Consider the following 18393-nt stretch of genomic DNA (forward strand, 5'->3'; position numbering starts at 1 on the left):
TCTTTTTCCTAAGTGAAATACACATGTACAGGGAATACCAAAATCTTGGTGCATTTTTAAGCATTAATAGGTTAAATCAAATGAGATATTTGTAAAGCAGTTTGCACAGTTCCTAGAACATAGTAGGCAGTTACTAAATGTTTCACTTCCCCAAAGACAATATAGACAGACAGAAAGATAGATAGACAGATAGATAAATACACCTCTATGTGAATATAGTTAGTGCATGTTTTACTCAGACTCAAAGGGAAAGTATTTTTTTAAACACATATTGACAAGGAGAGCCTCTCAGCTCTGTGCATTGTCTCCAGTTATCCCCAAAGCCCGAAAAACCCTCTTTCCTCTACTTTATTGACTTTTCTGTCTTCTTTTAAGTCCTGATTAAAAACTCACCTTCTACAGGAAGTCTTCCCCATCTCCACTTAATTCCAGTGACATCCCACTTTTTATCATTTCCTATTCATTGTTTATATTCTCACTTTGTATATATTTGTTTACATGCTGTCTCTCCCAAAAGACTGTAAGATCTTTGAAAGCAGGGAAGTCTTTTGTCCCTTTTTGTATCCTTAATATTTAGAGCAATGCATGGACCATGGTAGGTGCTAAATACATGCTTATATGTTGGTTGTTTAATTAATGAGCATGGTCATTGTCAGTGGTATGGGAAGTGAAGGGAAATACAAATTTAGATTTGATAGAATCCCTCATCTGAGGTAGCTAACTAAGGAGGTAGGTAGCATAAACCCAAACAACTCATGCACAATAGTGAAGAGATAAAATGTATGAATTATTATTACAACAGTACAAACTACATGAATAAAACACAAAGGTCTTATGGGATCTTCAGAATTGGAAAGTTCATTTTCAATGGGTGATATCAGGGAAACCTGCTTACACTATGCAATATTCAAGTTGGAATTATTTTTTGGGGGGGGGAGGAAATCGGGGTTAAGTGACTTGCCCAGGGTCACACAGCCAGTAAGTGTTAAGTGTCTGAGGCCGGATCTGAACTCAGGTCCTCCTGACTCCAGGGCCAGTGCCCCATCCACTGTGTCACCTAGCTACCCCCTTTTTTTCAACTTGGAATTCTTAAAGAAAGGTATAAATTTGAGTATTCTCAAATAATGTCTGGGTTCATAGACTTTCTTTTACCCCCTAGATCTATTTTCCTCATTTCAAAGAGAATAAAAAATTAGGCATTAGCCAAGATATATTCAACTGATTCTTTTTTTGTTTTTTTATTTTTGGCAGGGCCATGGGGGTTAAGTTGCCCAGGGTCACACAGCCAGTAAGTGTCAAGTGTTTGAGGCCGGATTTGAAATCAGGAACTCCTGAATCCAGGGCCAGTGCTTTATCCCCTGTGCCACCTAGCCGCCCCCTCAACTGATTCTTGCTTTTACTTAAACCTGATTTGGAGCCCTTTCTCTCTTCTATGTAAATACAGTGCATATTATCAACACAAAGAAGTGGATTATTCATCTTAATAGTAAGCAGACATATGCCTTTGCTTTAGAACAATGTATATGAGAAGGGTATGTTTAAAGAATATGATACAATATCAAGAGGATTTAAAATTTAAGTGAAACAAGAGTTAGTCATTTAAAGACATTTAAGAAAGTAACAACTTTTGTATTAGTTTTCTTGTACAAATAATTGAAAGGATTTCCAATGGAAAATTATGACGTGATGATCAGTTTCTGGTATTGAAGTTTACACATACTGAAGCAGAAAAAACCTCATTTTTGGTGACTATTTTTTTCTCATAAATCAAATTACTTGGTTTTTAGCACTGAATAGACACCTTCATTGATCATTACCTAACAATATGATTATGCTATATATATTTCCAATTAATACATCATTGGGAGTCACTGTGTTTTGTTGTGGTTTTTGTCTCAATGATAATTTAGCCAATGAATATGAATTATATCTGTAAAGAAATAAATGGTTTTGCCTTTTTTAGCTGCACCTATGATCTTATCTTTATGAGCCACATAGTTCAATGATGTGTTTTCCCCATTCACAAACATCTTGTCTTTAAATCCATGATATATCTGCTATTTTTCCTGACATAGTATCAGCATTCCTCTTCTGCTGGTCCATGTTCTGGGACCCCTTCTGAAGGATGTCTGTTTTCTCACATTTCTCCCAAATCTTCAAATATCAACCTGCTTAATGTATATTAAGTGTGGATTCTTGTTGAAAAGAAGACAGGATGGGTGTTGAGTTGTAGTTCTCTCTATAGTCATCTTTGTGAACCTTTCTTCCAAACACATTTCCTTTCCTAGATTCCTTTATTCTGACACATCTTAATTTCAATTCTTACCCTTTATAAATATAAATATCATGTACCTTAAGTTTTTAGGGAACTTTCAAAATTCACAAATATGTGACTTGCCCCTTTTTTGCGAGGGTTTTTGAATGGAGTCAGGAAGGAGTTCTATGTATCAGATATAGAATCCTAGAAATATGAGCAGAAAAGATCTGCAAAAATCTATGTCATCCATTCAACCCTCTTGTAGCCCCCTATTTTGGACAATAAATATTTTTAATATATTGAATAAAATAAGTATAATCTCTTGGTCCATTGTACTTGTAAACAAAGCAATCCAAGAAGCTCTAGTTCAGAGGTATTAAATATATGGCTCATGGATTACATGGAACCATCAACATTCCTTAGTTCAGGCTGAACCAGATAAAAATGTAATTGGGAAATATTTAACAAAATAAATGATACTACCATAAGACATTGATTATAGTGAATATAGTTTTCCTCATTAATCTTTATATATGGTTTCTTGTCCCATTTCTATTTGAGTTTGACAGCACTGCTTTAGGTCATTTAAAATGGAAATGCTTCTGTGAGAGGGAAAAAAAAGATCACCTCTTTGAATTACAATCCTACTTGTCATCTTTCCTCTAAACATGAAAAATTCATTTTTTTTTCAACTGACTAAAAGAAACTAATGCTAAAAAGTATTTTAAATTCCCTCCAGAATAAGCCATTTCTCATCATGACCTACAGGTTAAGTTCTTTGTCCTAGTATAAACTTGAGGACATGTATATACGAAGTCCAAGTAAATAGTACCTTCAGGTGGGGATTATTATTGTTGTGGTGTTAGCACAAAATGGGATAACCTCTGGGGAAAAATAAAATTAATTTCATCTCTTATCTTGCATTTTCTTTGGCATTTTACTATATGCATCCTTTTTGAGAAAATAGATTGCGATAATAGATGCTCATTCTGAATGTTGACATCTTAATGAGTCTGTGTCAACAGTTTGTCTTCCTCTTGGGAAGAGGCAATTTTCAGGCTGTAAAGAAAATGCATATTAATCCCATATGCCTTACCTGTGTACCCTTGAAGCTTACTGCTCTTCTGCTAGCTTAGAACTGGCAATTTCTTTTTAGTTTTATTATCCTTGATATCTTGCTGAGGAGTTCAACACTGAACTGACTAGAGAGAGTGAAATATTGTTGGCATATTATGTGTTCAAGATTTTTCTTTGGGTCTGAAGGATGATGCAGTGTTGTGAATTTCAGTATGAAGAGAATAAGGATGAAGAGAGATTTGTGTGTGAAGTACAGCAGTTCTCAGGTCACATACTGGTTTGTGGTAAATGGAAATAAAAATGTAAAACATAATGATATTAAAAAAGAACAAAAATTTCAAAATAGATACATGAAGATTCTCCCAACAAAAGGACTGTTATAATTTATCAATTTACTTTTTTCTTCTATACCCCTTTCTGTTTTGAGCTGTTTAGAAATCATTTATAACACACATACAAAGACAAACACACAAGCACACATTTCAAAATGACAAGCAAATATTTTTCATAGAGAATAGTCTAGTACACACAATTGAGAGTAGCATTGTCTCTCTGGACAAATTGGTTTACATGAGGAAATTATTTCCCTCAAATTGGTGTAATATTTGGTCTTGAATTATTTTATGGATCTGAATATTTTACCCCTTTTCGAAAACTTGTTTATTTACAGGAAACCAGGTCAAAATTTCTTTCTATATGCCTATCTGCAGCTGGACTTAAAAGACAGAAAATAGTATCCTCTGTGCTTTAGAATTTCAGTGAATGTTTTTGAAGGTTTTCTTTTTTTGCTGAGTTAATTTGGATGATTACAAAGTCAAAATTAGGTTTTTTTTCTTCTCTTGGGAGTCCAATGGATGAAGGAACAACAGAGAACTGTCTATTGGTACATTTGTATTGGGAGAAGGATTGGTTCATCCTCTAGAGCTTCCATGAAGGAGTAATATGAAATGTGAGAATAAAGGCCATGATCTCTAACAAGGCCATCCCTTGATTATAGGCATCTTGTGGCAAAAAGCATAGTGTGCTTTATGATGTTTACTACTGTATCTATTCCTATTATTTTGCTTTTTGTTATTTAATCATGAATTTTAAAAATTGGGCTTTTTTGTTGAGTTGGTTTGCATTGTTTTTGTGTGCTAATAATGGAATAATTTAGTGAAACTATGACTTGCAACCTGTTATCCTCAAATTCTCACTCGCTTTTAGCCCCTATATCCAAACCATTGCCAAGTTATTGCAATTCTACCTTTATAATGACTATCTGCTGTTACTGCAATTAGTATGGTGCAGGCTCTCATCACATAAACATAGACTATTGTAGTAGCCTTCTGGTAGGTATTCATGTCCAAAATCTCTCCCTTTTCTAGTCTATCTCCCACTCAGCTACCAAAGTGATCTTTCTAAAGTATAAGTTTTATTATATAATGTTTGTGTTCAATAAAACTCCATTGGCCATTTATTATCAAATACAAAATCCTTTCTTTGAATTTTAAAATCCTTCATAACCTTGTCCCTGCAAATTTGTCCAGTTTTCTTATACTTTGCCCCGATGCTCACTAACATATTCTACAATCCAGGGGTATTGAACTCCTTGCTATTCCTCTCACAAGACATTCCTTCTTCTAAATGGGTTCGTTTTCACTGCATGTCTTCCATATCTTTAATTTTCTTTCTCTTTGTTTCTGCCTCTTGACTGTCTTTGCTTCTTTAAGTCACTGATAAAATCCAAACTTCTGCAACAAGTCTTTCCCGTGCCACCTGCATTGCTAAAGCTATTTCTCAGCTGTTATTTCATCTCTCTTTCAATAGACAGAGAGACACAGAGAGAGAGAGAGAGAGAGAGAGAGAGAGAGAGAGAGAGAGAGAGAGAGAGAGAGAGAGAGAGAGAGAGAGAGAGAGGGAGAGAGAGAGAGAGAGAGGGAGATAGATAGATGGATGGATGGATGGATGGATGGATGGATGGATGGGGAAATCAATCAAGTTAAATAGTTTATTTCCACGTCAACTCCCATATTCGGTTGTGAGTTTCTATGGGTCAAGGACTAGCATTTTTTTGTATTCTGAGTACTTAGCCCAGAACCTATTTTCATTAACACAGTCATAAACAAATAGCAGGCAGTAGTAATAGTAGGTATTAATAAATGATTTTTGGGGCACCTAGGTGGTGCAGTGGATAAAGCACTGGTCCTGGATTCAGGAGGACCTGAGTTCAAATCTGGCCTCAGACATTCAACTCTTACTGGCTGTGTGACTCTGGGCAACTCACTTAATCCTCATTGCCCTGCAAAAAAAAAAATGGTTTTTGACATGGTTTTAATATATAAAAGGGCAACAGACTTGTAACTACGAGCAGCTAAAAAAAAAAAAAAAGAATAATGCAAAGCCAATTTTGAATCATTTGGGCTGCTAAAAACCACACCTTTAAAGAAGATTGACAGACAGAAATGCAAAAGCTAAATTGTTACATTACTTTTATGGGTTTTTCTGTTTTTTTTTTTTGTTTGTTTTGTTTTGTTTGTTTTGTTTTGTTTTGTTTTTAGTGAGGCAATTGGGGTTAAGTGACTTGCCCAGGGTCACACAGCTAGTAAGTGTTAAGTGTCTGTGACCGCATTTGAACTCAGGTCCTCCTGACTCCAGGGTCGGTGCTCTATCCACTGCGCCACCTAGCTGCCACTGCTTTTGTGTTTTTTTAGAGGGGCAATGAGGGTTGTGACTTGCTCAGGGTCACACAGCTACTAAGTGTCATGTTTCTGAGGCCAGATTTGAACTCAGGTTCTCCTGAATCCAGAACCAGTGCTTTATTTACTGCACCACCTAGCTGCCCCCCAATACATCAGTTTTGGCAACAGAAAATTCATATACAAACAATCCTGCCTAGACTTTTTGAAATCATAATTGTCTGATAAACATTATTATTAATATGAAGAACAAAATCACAACTGTATTATATTATAATTATTTGAAGAATTCTATTTTATCTAAAATATTATAATTTGCATAAACTCTAGCCACAACTAACTGAGGGAAATATTATTATATATAGCATTTTTGAAAAGCCAACTTCCTGATTGTAACTTGAAACCAAGAAATGGATAATGAAAAATCTGAAATATTTCACAGAACATAGTTTCTGATACTTATATGCTATATATAGATGTAATGGGTAATTACATGAATCTTGAGTAACATAAGGAACCACCCAGTATAATTTCCCTTTATAATTTTCTGTATATTTTAATATATTTATCAATATATCATAAAGCAGTTATGTTATTGATAGTAAACTATTTGGCACTAATGGTTTTTGACAATGATAATTCATATTTATATGAAAATTAAATACTTACAAAGTAATTTTCAAAATAATCATGTAAGTTTGATAATCCAAATATTATTGCACCAATTCATACCTGAAGATGCAAAGTGTTCAAGTGACATGATCATAGAAAGACCTAGGGAAAATACCAGAACACTTTCCCATACTGACTTTCATTTGTAGAAAAATTCTAATAGACTTGTCATGTAGGAGATCCACAGGCAGTAGGGGGTCACACTACAACCAAGTATGATCCAAAACAGATTAAAATATAATTAGAAAATATTTAATAAAGTAAGTAAAATAATAAAATATAGATTGCATTGGAATTTAAACTTTGAAAATGTAAGCCCTAGGGATTCTTAAACGTGCGTTAGTAGTTTCTCTTCCATCTTAACTGAAAACCAGCGGCCTAGTAACCTTTGACTTCCTGTCTGTCTGTTTTTATTTTTTTTAAGCAATAGGAAGAGAAATTCCTGTGCCAAGATGGCCGAGTGAAGAAGCAACCAACTAAAACTCTCCCAGATTTCCCCTCCAAACTGATAAAAAACTGACTTTGAAGCATCCCAGGAACAGGCAAAAAGCCTACCAGGCCATCGGGAAGCATATGTCTTACCTGGGTGGGAGGGAAGTGAGATGCAGGAGCAGCAAGAGAAGCAGCAGCTTCTGGGCTCATAGCAGGGGGCCTGAAGCAAGGGTTTGAGCCTGGGCAAATCCACCAGTTAGGCTCCACCCACCTGCAATAAAGGGATGGTGATAATACAAGTGGGAGGGTTGACTGATAAAAGGCATTGATAATAATTAAAAGACTTGTGAGAAGGCAGAGTGTAGGGGTCAGAGTGGGGGAATAAACAGGTGAAAAATAGCATGGTGAGAAATAAAAAGTTAGTAGTCATAACTATAAATGTGAATGGGATGAAATCACCAATTAAAGAGAAGCAGATAGTAGAATGTATTACAAACCAAAATCCTACATTCTGTTAATTACAAGAAACACATATAAAGTAGAGAGATACACACAGGGTACATATAAGGGCCTGGAACAGAATCTACTTTGCTTCAGCTGAAGTAAAAAAAAAAAAAAGCAGGGGTAGCAATTTTGATTTCAGACAAAGGAAAAGTAGATCTAGTTAAAAGAGAAAAAGAAGGAAAATATATCTTGCTGAAAGGTACCATAGGCAAAGAAGTCATACCAATACTTAACATGTATGCACCAAATGTTATAGCATCTAAATTTTAAAGGAAAATTTGGTTGAGTTACAAGAGAAAAAAAAAAGATATTAAAACTATCTTAGTGGGATCTGGGGGTGGAGCCAAGATGGCTGAGAGAAGCCAGGAAGTTGCCTGAGTTTTCCTGTGTTTCCCTAAAAAAAAACATTAAATCAAACCTCTAAACAGATTCTAGAACAACAAAACCTACAAAAAGACAGCAAGACAGAATCCTCCTACTTGAGATAATTTAGAAATCTTGAGGGAAGGTCTGTCTCACCTGGGTGAAAGGGGAGGGCAGCTAGCACTGCTCTGCTCAACTGACAGCTCAACTCAGCACAGCTTGGCTCAATGGGCAGTCCAACATTTCAGCAACTCAACACAGCTGAGAGTGAGGCAGCTGAAAGTGCTGTTGCTAAGAGCAAAAAGAAGATTGCAGCAGTGAACCCTGTGCCCCAGGATCAGATACACATCTTTATAAGCTTAAAAATAGGCTACAATGCAAGAAATAAACAAAAAAGGACCCTTACCATTTACAGCTTCTGTGGTGAAAGGGAAGACTAAAACTCAAACTCAGATGAGTTTGTCAAAATGCCTATGAGTGAAGACCTAAGTGGTAACATGATCTTGTCTGAAGACCCAAAAGCCTTCTTTGAAGAGTTCAAAAAGGCTTTTGAAAACCAAATGAGATAGGTAGAAGAAAAACTGGGAAAAGCAATGGGAGAAATGAGAGTTACATTGCAAAAAGAAGCACAAAAATTAAGAAAAGCAAATACTTAAAAAATACAGTTGACCAAAAGAGAGAAAAAAATGGCAAAATGGGAGAAAAAAAATTGGTCAAGTAGAAAAAGAGGAGCAGAAGTTTACAGGGGAAAATAATGCCTTAAAAATTAAAATTGGACTGATGGAAGCTAATAACTCCATAAGACACTGTAAGGGGCTAAAATTCTAGCTAGTCTGTATAAAATATCTAATGAGTGGTCACCAATAAATTATAAGCTTTAACAAGAGTTTAGACTTTTAAGAATTTGTTAAGGAGGAAAAAAAATTGGTGAAGAGAGAGAGAAAGAGGCTTAGATGCCTATATCTATCTATCTCAGGGAGTGCTCATTTTAGCTCCGCTCTCCATGAAAGTCCTTACAAAAGAGAATGAACCACACCTCCTTCATCCCACAAGGTTCCATTGAAACTGGGAATGTTCCATAAACTTGCACACACATCTCCAAACTAACTGGCTGGTAGCTTTGATTGACAGTACCCTCAAGTAAACATCACTTCCTAACGCCAAGGAAAGCCACATGGCTTGCCTTCAGATGTCTTCTCATGGTGGAGCTTTCCTACAGTAACTCTACAGCAGGTGGCATTATTCCAATCGTTACAACACCAATATTATGCCAAGCAAAATCAAAAGACTGAAAATATAGAAGAAAATGTGAAATACCTCATTGGAAAAACAACTGACCTGAAAAATAGATCCAGGAGAGAAAATCTAAGAATTATTGGGCTACCTGAAAGCCATGATCAAGAAAAGAGTGTAGACACCATATTCCAGGAAATTATCAATGTAAACTCCCCTAAAATTGTAGAATCATAGGATAAAATAAGCACTTAAAGAATCTACGAATCAATCTTCAAGGAATATTACAAACTCCAGAATTATCAGGTGAAGGAGAAAATACTCCAAGCAGCCAGAAAGAAACCATTTAAATATCATGGAGCCACAGTCAGGATTGCACAGGACATAGAAGCTTCAACCATAAATGATCACAAGGCTTGGAATATGATATTCAAGAAAACAAAGGAGCTTTTATTACAACCCATAATCAACTACCCATCAAAACTGGGCATTCTCTTTCAGAGGAAAAGATGGGTGTTCGATGAAATAGGGTATTTCTAAGATTTCCCTAGAAAAAGACCAGAACTGAATAGAAAATTTGATTTCCAAATACAAGACTCAAGAGAAATATAAAGAGATAAACAAGTGTGTGTGTGTGGGGGGGGGGTGAGGTTGTTCAATGAGGTTATTTGCTTGCATCCCTATGAGGGAGGGTAATACTTTTACTTCTTGGGATCTGTATCTCTATTAAGGTATTGTTATTAAATTGACTTTGATGTGATGATATAAAGAAACTCAAGGGGCAGAATAAAAGAAGACTAGGAGGAGGAGAGGAAGGGGGAGGTAGAATGGGGTTAATTACATCATATGAAGAGGCACAAAAAGGACCCATTATAATAGAGGGAAAGAAGGGAGGAGTGAGCATTGTTTCAAACTTACTCTCAACAGATTTGATTCAGGGAGGGAATAAAATACACTTTCATTTGTATAAAGGAACTTAGCTTACTCTTTAAGGAAAAAAATGGGGAAGGGGAAAAGTGTAGTATTTATAGAAGGGAGGACAGATTGAAGGAGGCAGTAGTCAGAAGAAAAACACTAGTCTAAAGGAATAGGGTAAAAGAAGGGAAAAAGAGGACAAACAAAGGGGAAAAGAGGATGTAGCGAAAGAAATCGTTACTAATCTTAACTGTGAATGTGAATGCAATGAACTCTCCCATAAAATGGAAGCAAATAGCAGAGAGGATTAAAAATCAGGATCCTCCAATATGTTGTTTACCAGGAACACATTTGAAGGAGAAATACACACAGAGTAAAGGCAAAAGGTTGGAGTAGAACATATTATGCTTCAGCTGACATCAAAAAAGCTGGGGTAGCAATTCTTATTTTAGACAAAGCAGAAGCAAAAATAGATCAAATTAAAAGAGATAAGGAAGGAAATTACATTTTGCTAAAAGGTATGATAGATAATGAAGTAATATCTATACTAAACATGTAGCACCAAGGGGTATAGCATCCAAATTCTTAGGGGAGAAGTTAAATGAGTCACAAGAGGAAATAGACAACAAAACTATACTAGTGGGAGATCTGAACTTTCCCTCTTGGAATTAGGTAAAGCTAACCACAGAATAAATAAGAAAGAAGTAAACAGAATATAAGAAAAGCTAGATATGATACATATCTTAAGCAAACTGAATGGGGATAGAAAGCAATATACTTTTTTTCTCAGCAGTACATGGCACATACTCAAAAATTGAACATGTATTAGGGCATATAATCCTCATAATGAAAATTAGAAAGGCAGAAATAGTAAATGTATCCTTCTCAGATCATGATATAATAAAAATTACATGTAATAAAAAGCCATGGAAAGGTAGACTGAAAGTTAATTGGAAACTAAACAATCTCAAACTAAAGAATGAGTGGTTCAAACAAAAAATAATAGAAACAATCAATATCATCACCCAAGAGAATGGCAATAATGAGACAACAAACCAAAATCTATGGGATGCAGCCAAAGCAGTACTTAGGGGAAATTATATATTTCTAAATGCTCACCTGAATAAAAAAGAGAAAGAGGAGGTCAATGAATTGGGCATGCAACTAAAAAAGCTAGAAAAAGAACAAATTAAAAATCCACAATTAAATATTAAATTATAAATCCTGAAATTGAAAGAAAAATTAATAAAATTGAAAGCAAGAAAACTATAGAATTAATTAAGAAAACTACAAGCTGGTTTTATGAAAAAAAACTAATAAAATAGATAAAACTTTGGTTTTATCTAAGAAAACCAAATTACCAGTATCAAAAATGAAAGTGCTCACAAACAGCTAGGTGGAACAGTGGATAAAGCTAGGGCCCTGGATTCAGGAGGACCTGAGTTCAAATCTAACCTCAGATACTTGACACTTACCAGCTGTGTGACCCTGGGCAAATCACTTAACACTCATTGCCCTACAAGGAAAAAAAGAAAGGAGTGATTTCATCACCAATGAAGTGGAAATTAAAGCAATAATTAGATGCTATTTTACCCAACAATATGCTAATAAATTTGACACTAAATGAAATGGATGAAAAATTACAAAAATACAAATTATCCAGGTTACCTGAAGAAGGAATAAAATCCTTAAATAGGCCAATTTTAGAAAAAGAAATTGAATAAGTCATCAATGAATTCCCTAAGAAAAAAATCTCCAAGGCCAGATAGATTTATAATTGAATTCTACCAAACATTTAAGGAATAACTAATTCCAATTCTATACAAACTATTTGGAAAAATAGGTGAAGAAATGTTCTACCAAATTCCTTTTATGACACAAATATGGTGTTGATACCTAAACCAGGCATAGCCAAAACAGAGTAAGAAAATTTCCCTAATGAATATTGATGCAAAAATCTTAAAATATTAGCAAGGAGATTACAGCAATTCATCACCAGGATCATACACTATGACCAGGTGGGATTTATACTAGGAATGTAGGGCTGGTTCAACATTAAGAAAACTGTAAATGTAATCAACCACATCAATAACTACTCTAACCAAAATCATCTGATCATCTCAATAGATGCAGAGAAAGCTTTTGACAAAACACAACCCTCGTTCCTAATAAAACACTAGAGATCATAGAAATAAGTGGATTGTTCCATAAAATAAAAAGCAGAATCTACTTAAAATCATCAACAAACTTTATATGTAATGAGGATGTTAGACACATTCCCAATAAGATCAGGGGTGAAACAAGGATGTCCATTATCACCTCTATTATTTAATATCTTACTAGAACTGTTAACTTTAGCCATAAGAAAAGAAAAAGGAAATCAAGGAATTAGATTAGGCAAGGAAGAAACAAAATTTTCACTCTTTGCAGATGATATGATGATATATATCTAGAATCCTAAAGAATCGATTTAAAAACCATTTAAAATAATTAAGAATTTTAGCAAATTTTCAGGTTATAAAATAAACCCACATAAATCATCAGCATGTCTATACGTGACCAACAAATCTCATCAGCAAGAGATAGAAAGAGATATTCCATTTAAAATAATGGAAGAGAATATAAAATGCTTGAGAGTCTACCTGCCAAGACAAACCTAGGACCTCTATGAAAACAATTACAAAACACTTTTCACACAAATCAAATCAGATCTAAATAACTGAAAAAATATCAATTACTCATGGATAGGCTGAGCTAATATAATAAAAATGACAATTCTACCTAAATGATTTTACTTATTCAGTGCTATACTAATCAGACTACCTAAAATTTATTTTATAGAATTAAAAAAAAATAACAAAATTGATCTGGAAGAACAAAAAGTCAATAATATCAAGGGAACTAATAAAAAATGCACAGGAAGATGGACTAGCCTTGCCAAATTTGATGCTCTACTATAAATTGGCAGTCACCAAAACTATTTGATAATGGCTAAGAAATAGTCATGTATCAATGGAATAGGTTAGGCACAGGAGCCACTTTATTAAATGACCATAGTAATTTACTGTTTGATAAACCTAAAGACTCCAGATTTGGGGATAGGAACTCAATATTTGAACTCCATGATCATACTTAAAGAAACCCTAGGCATGCCACACCAGAGGAATTTAACCCCCAAGCCTCAGAATCAACTGCAGCACCACAGTCTTCTGTAACAGAGTTTATGGTTGGGTGAGAGGGATGAACGGCTGGCCAGGGGGGAAAGTGAAGGTGTATCAGCAGGCTCTAGGGAGGAATTCAGCTGTTCCACTCCAGCAGGGAACCAGGAAGAAATCCTGAACAGTGGGAGGACAAGGTGGGGGAGGGGCACAGGCTCATAAAAGCTAACAACCACCACAGCACTCTGCTGGCTGCTTAACTTACGAGTTGGCTTGAGGTTATCTTTGGATCAGAGAACAGGCCAGGCAAGAGAAAACCTGCCCTCCCTCAAACCAAAACACCTGGGACTCTCTGAATCTAGGGAGAGTAGTGTAGACTAGAAGCAACCCCCACCCTGCAGTGGGGAACTAAAAGTCTAGGAAAAGATGAGCAAGCAAAGAAAGTGCAGAGCTTTAGAAAGTTTCTGCAGCAAGAAGGAAGATCAAGGCGCAACCTCAGAAGAGTAAAACAACTACAGGTCACCCACATCCAAAGCTTCCAAGAAAAATATGAACTGATCTCAGGTCATGGAAGCTCTCAAAAGGGACTTTGATGAGAAAGTAGGAAAGATAGAAGGAAGATGTAGAGGGAGGGAGGAAAGAATTGACAGAGAAATGAGAGCAATGCAGGAGAGTGATGAGAAAAGTCAATAGTTTGAAAAGTCAAATGGATAAGGAGATAAAAAAAAGCTGTCTGATGAAAATAATTGCCTAAGAATTAGGATTGAACAAATGGAAGCTAGTGACTTTATGAGAAACCAAGAAACGGTAAAGCAAATCAATTGAATGAAAAAATAGAGTGCAAAGTAAAATATCTACTTGGAAAAACAGTTGATCTTGGAAATAAAACCAAGAGAGATAATTTGAAAAACCTGGAAAGCCCCAAATGAACTGAAGCAGAGACAAATGTACTGTACACAAAATAACAACATTAGCCTAAGATGATCTGCTGGGAAGCACGTAGTTATTTTCAGCAAGGCAATGATCCAATATAATTGAAGAATTTATGAAAATTGCAATATACCTACAGGGAAAGAACTGATGGTATCTAAAAACAGAATGAAACACATTTTTTGACAATTCCTTAATCTGAAGTTTTGTTTTTGTCTGTATTCTCTCACAACCAAGCTAATGTAGAGTTGTTTTCCATGAATACTTATTTATAATTTCTATTGAATTGCTTCTGTTCTTCAGGTGGAGATGGGAAGGGAAGGAGGAAGAGAAGTTGGAACTCAAAGTTTTTTTTTTTTTTAATTTATATTGGGGCAGAGCCAAAGTATTTTGTTTTTGTTTTTAATTTGTATTGGGGCAGAGCCAAGATGGCAGAGAGGAATCAGCAAGCTGCCTGAGCTCTCCTTATGTTCCCTCAAAAAGAACATTAAATCAAGCCTCTGGACAGATTCTGAAACTACAGAACCTGCAAGGAGACAGAGATACACAGTCTTCCAACCAGAGATAATTTAGAAGACTTCAGGAAAAGTCAGTCTGACTCAGGCAAATGGAAGGCCCAGCACAGGGCGGCAGTGCAGTGCAGAGAGGGTTGGGGCAAGTCAGCAGAAAGCTGTGGGCCACAGCCAAGCAACTGGGGGCCCTGGATCCTGGCTCAAAAATTTGGTGGCTCAGCAGGACAGTGGAAAAACCCACCAGCACCAGCTGAGAGGGCAGGTTGCCAGCTGGAGGGCCACACACAGGACAGGCATGACTAGGCCCACTGATCCCAGCATGCTCAGCTAGGAAGTCCAGGGTGGGGGAAATCCACAAACCATAGAAGCCTCAGTATAAAAATCTGGTGACACAGCCCCTATTCCCCAACACAAGAAACTCAAAACAGGGATCCTGGTGCCCCCAGAGCAGACCTCAACTTAAAAAACAAACAAACAAACAAACAAATAAATAAGCTTCAGTATGAACAAGAAACAAAAAAGAGCTCTCACCATTGAGAAATTCTGTATCAATAGGGAAGAAGCAAACACAAATTCAGATGAACACAATAATTTTAAATTGCCTACATGTGAAGCTTCAAGAGGGAAGTTAAATTGGTCTCAAGAACAAAAACCCTTTCTGGAAGAGCACAAAATGGATTTGAAAAATCAATTGAGAGAAGTAGAAGAAAAAATGGGAAGAGAGCTCAAAAAGGACTTCCAAAGTTAATTGAGAAAGGTAGGAGAAAAAATGGGGACAAAAATGAAATCAAAACAAGAAAATTACGGAAAAAAAAAATCAACAGCTTGGAAAAGGAAGCACAATCTGGCCAAATAGAAAAAAGGTGCATAATCTCACTGAAGAAAACAATGCCTTAAAAACTTCATTTGGCCAAACGGAAAAAAAGGTGCATAATCTCAATGAAGAAAAGAATGCCTTAAAAATTAAAATTGTACAGTTGGAAGATAAGGAATCCATAAGAAACCAAGAATCAGTCAAGCAGAATCAAAAGAATAAAAAAGTAGAAGAAAATGTGAAATACCTCATTGGAAAGAAAACTGATTTGGAAAAGAGATCGAGGAGTGACAATTTGAGAATCATTGGACTGTATGAAAGCCATGCTCAGAAAAAGAGTCAAGACACCATATTCAAGGAAATTATTTAAGTAGAACTGCCCTGATATTATACAATCAAAGGATAAAATTGTAATTGAAAGAATCCACTAACTACCTCTTGAAAGAGACCCCAAAAGGAAGACTCCAAGGAATATTGTAGCCAAATTCCAGAATTATCAGGTGAAGAAGAAGATACTCCAAGCATCCAGAAAGAAGCAGTTTAAATAGCATGGAGCCATGGTTAGGATTGCTCAGGACCTGGCAGCTTCAACATTAAAGGATCACAAGGCTTGGAATATGATATTATGGAAAGCAAAGGAGCCAAGAGTCTATTACCCAGCACAAATGTGCATTCACTTTCAGGGGAAAAGATGGAGATTAAAGGAAATAGGGGACTTTTAAGGTTTCCTGATGAAAAGATCAGAATTGAATAGAAAATTCAATCTTAACATACAAGACTCAAGAGGAGTTTAAAAAGGTAAACAGAGGGAAAAATGTTACTCAATTAGGTTAAACTATTTACATCCCTACACAGGAAGATAATATTATAACTCTTGAGAACTGTAAATGTATTTGGGCAGAGAGAACTATACACAGAGGGTACAAATATTAATTGTATGATGTGATGATACAAAGAAAATTAAGTGGTTAAAGAGGGAGTTTATGGGGAGAAGACAAAAGGGGAGTTAGAATGGGCTGAATTACATCATATGAAGAGGTGAAAGAAAAACATATTACAATAGAGGGAAAGAAGGGAGGGGTGAACATGGTTTCAACCCTACTCTCATTAGATTTGATTCAAAGAGGAAATAACATATACGTTCATTGGGATAAAGAAACTTAGCTCATTCTTTAGGGAAGCAAAAGGGGAAGAGAAGGGGGGAATGATAGAAGGGGGGAAAAGCAAGGGAGAAAAGGGTAAAGAAAATGGAGGGGGGATAAAAAGGGAGGGCAGATTGGGGGAGGCAGGGGTAAGAAGCAAAATGTTGGTAAGGAGAAAGAGGGGGAAAGAAGGGGGAAAAAGTACAAAGGGGATAAATAGAATGGAAGGGAATAGACAGTAATAATAATTGTGAATGTGAATGGGATGAACTCTGCTATAAAATGGAAGCAATTTGCAGAATGGATTAAAAACCAGGATCCTCCAATATGCTGTGTACATGAAACACATCTGAAGCAAAGACATACACACAGAGTAAAGGTAAAAGGCTGGAGCAGAATATATTATGCTTCAGCTAAAGTAAAAAAAAAAATCAGGGGTAGCAATCCTGATGTGAGACAAAGCACAGGCAAAATATATCTCATTAAAAGAGATAAGGAAGGAAACTACATCTTGCAAAAGGGTACTATATATAATGAAGTAATATCAATATTAAATATGTATGCGCCAAGTAATATTATACTAGTGGGGGATCTGAATCCCCAATTAGATACTAAACTAGAGATCCTGAAAACTAATGGAGAAATTAATAAAATTGAAAGCAAGAAAACTATAGAATTAATCAATAAAACTAAGAGCTGGTTTTATGAAAAAACCAATAAAAGAGATAAAATATTGGTTATTTTGATTAAAAAAAAAGAAAGAAGAAAACCAAATTACCAGTATCAAAAATGAAAAGGGTGATGTTACCACCAATGAAGTGGAAATTAAATCAATAATTAGGAATTATTTTGCCCAACTGTATGCCAATAAATTTGACAATCTAAATGAAATGGATAAATATTTACAAAAACACAAACTGCCCAGGTTAATGGAAGAGGAAATAATATCCTTAAATAAGACCATATTACAAAAAGAAATTGAACAAGCCATTAATGATCTCCCTACGAAAAAATCCCCAGGGCCAGATGGGCTTACAGGTGAATTTTACCAAACATTTAAAGAACAATTAATTCCAATATTATACAAATTATTTGGAAAAATATGTGAAGAAGGAGTTCTACCAAATTCGTTTTATGACACAAATATGGTGGTGATACCAAAACCAGGCAGAGCAAAAACAAAGAAAGAAATTTATAGACCAATTTCCCTAATGAATATTGATGCTAAAATCTTAAATAAAATATTAGCAAGGTGATTACAGCAAGTGATCACCAGGATAATACACTATGATCAAGTGGGATTTATACCAGAAATGCAGAGTTGCTTCAACATTAGGAAAACTATTAAGATAATGAACCACATCAACAAGAAAACTAACCAAAATCATATGATTATCTCAATAGATGCAGAGAAAGCTTTTGACAAAATACAGCACCCATTCCTCATAAAAACACTAGAGAGCTTAGGAATAGGTGGAGCTTTCCTTACAATAATTAGCAGCATCTACCTAAAACCATCAGCAATCATTATATGTTATGGAGATAAGTGGGAAGCCTTCCCAGTAAGATCAGGGGTGAAACAGGGATGTCCACTATCACCTCTATCATTTAATATTGTACTAGAAATTTTAGCATTAGCAATCAGAGAAGAAGAAGGAATTAAAAGAATTAGAATAGGCAAGGAGGAAACAAAACTATCACTCTTT

The 18393-nt window shown here is 35.6% G+C and overlaps 1 pseudogene; it reads left to right on the forward strand.

Moving 5' to 3' along the window:
• Window positions 1-8210: 8210 nt before the first annotated feature.
• Window positions 8211-18393, forward strand: part of LOC122749286 — a 62099-nt pseudogene continuing 51916 nt past the window's right edge.

This window comes from Dromiciops gliroides, chromosome 1, assembly GCF_019393635.1.
Source record: "Dromiciops gliroides isolate mDroGli1 chromosome 1, mDroGli1.pri, whole genome shotgun sequence".
Lineage (NCBI taxonomy): Eukaryota > Metazoa > Chordata > Mammalia > Microbiotheria > Microbiotheriidae > Dromiciops > Dromiciops gliroides.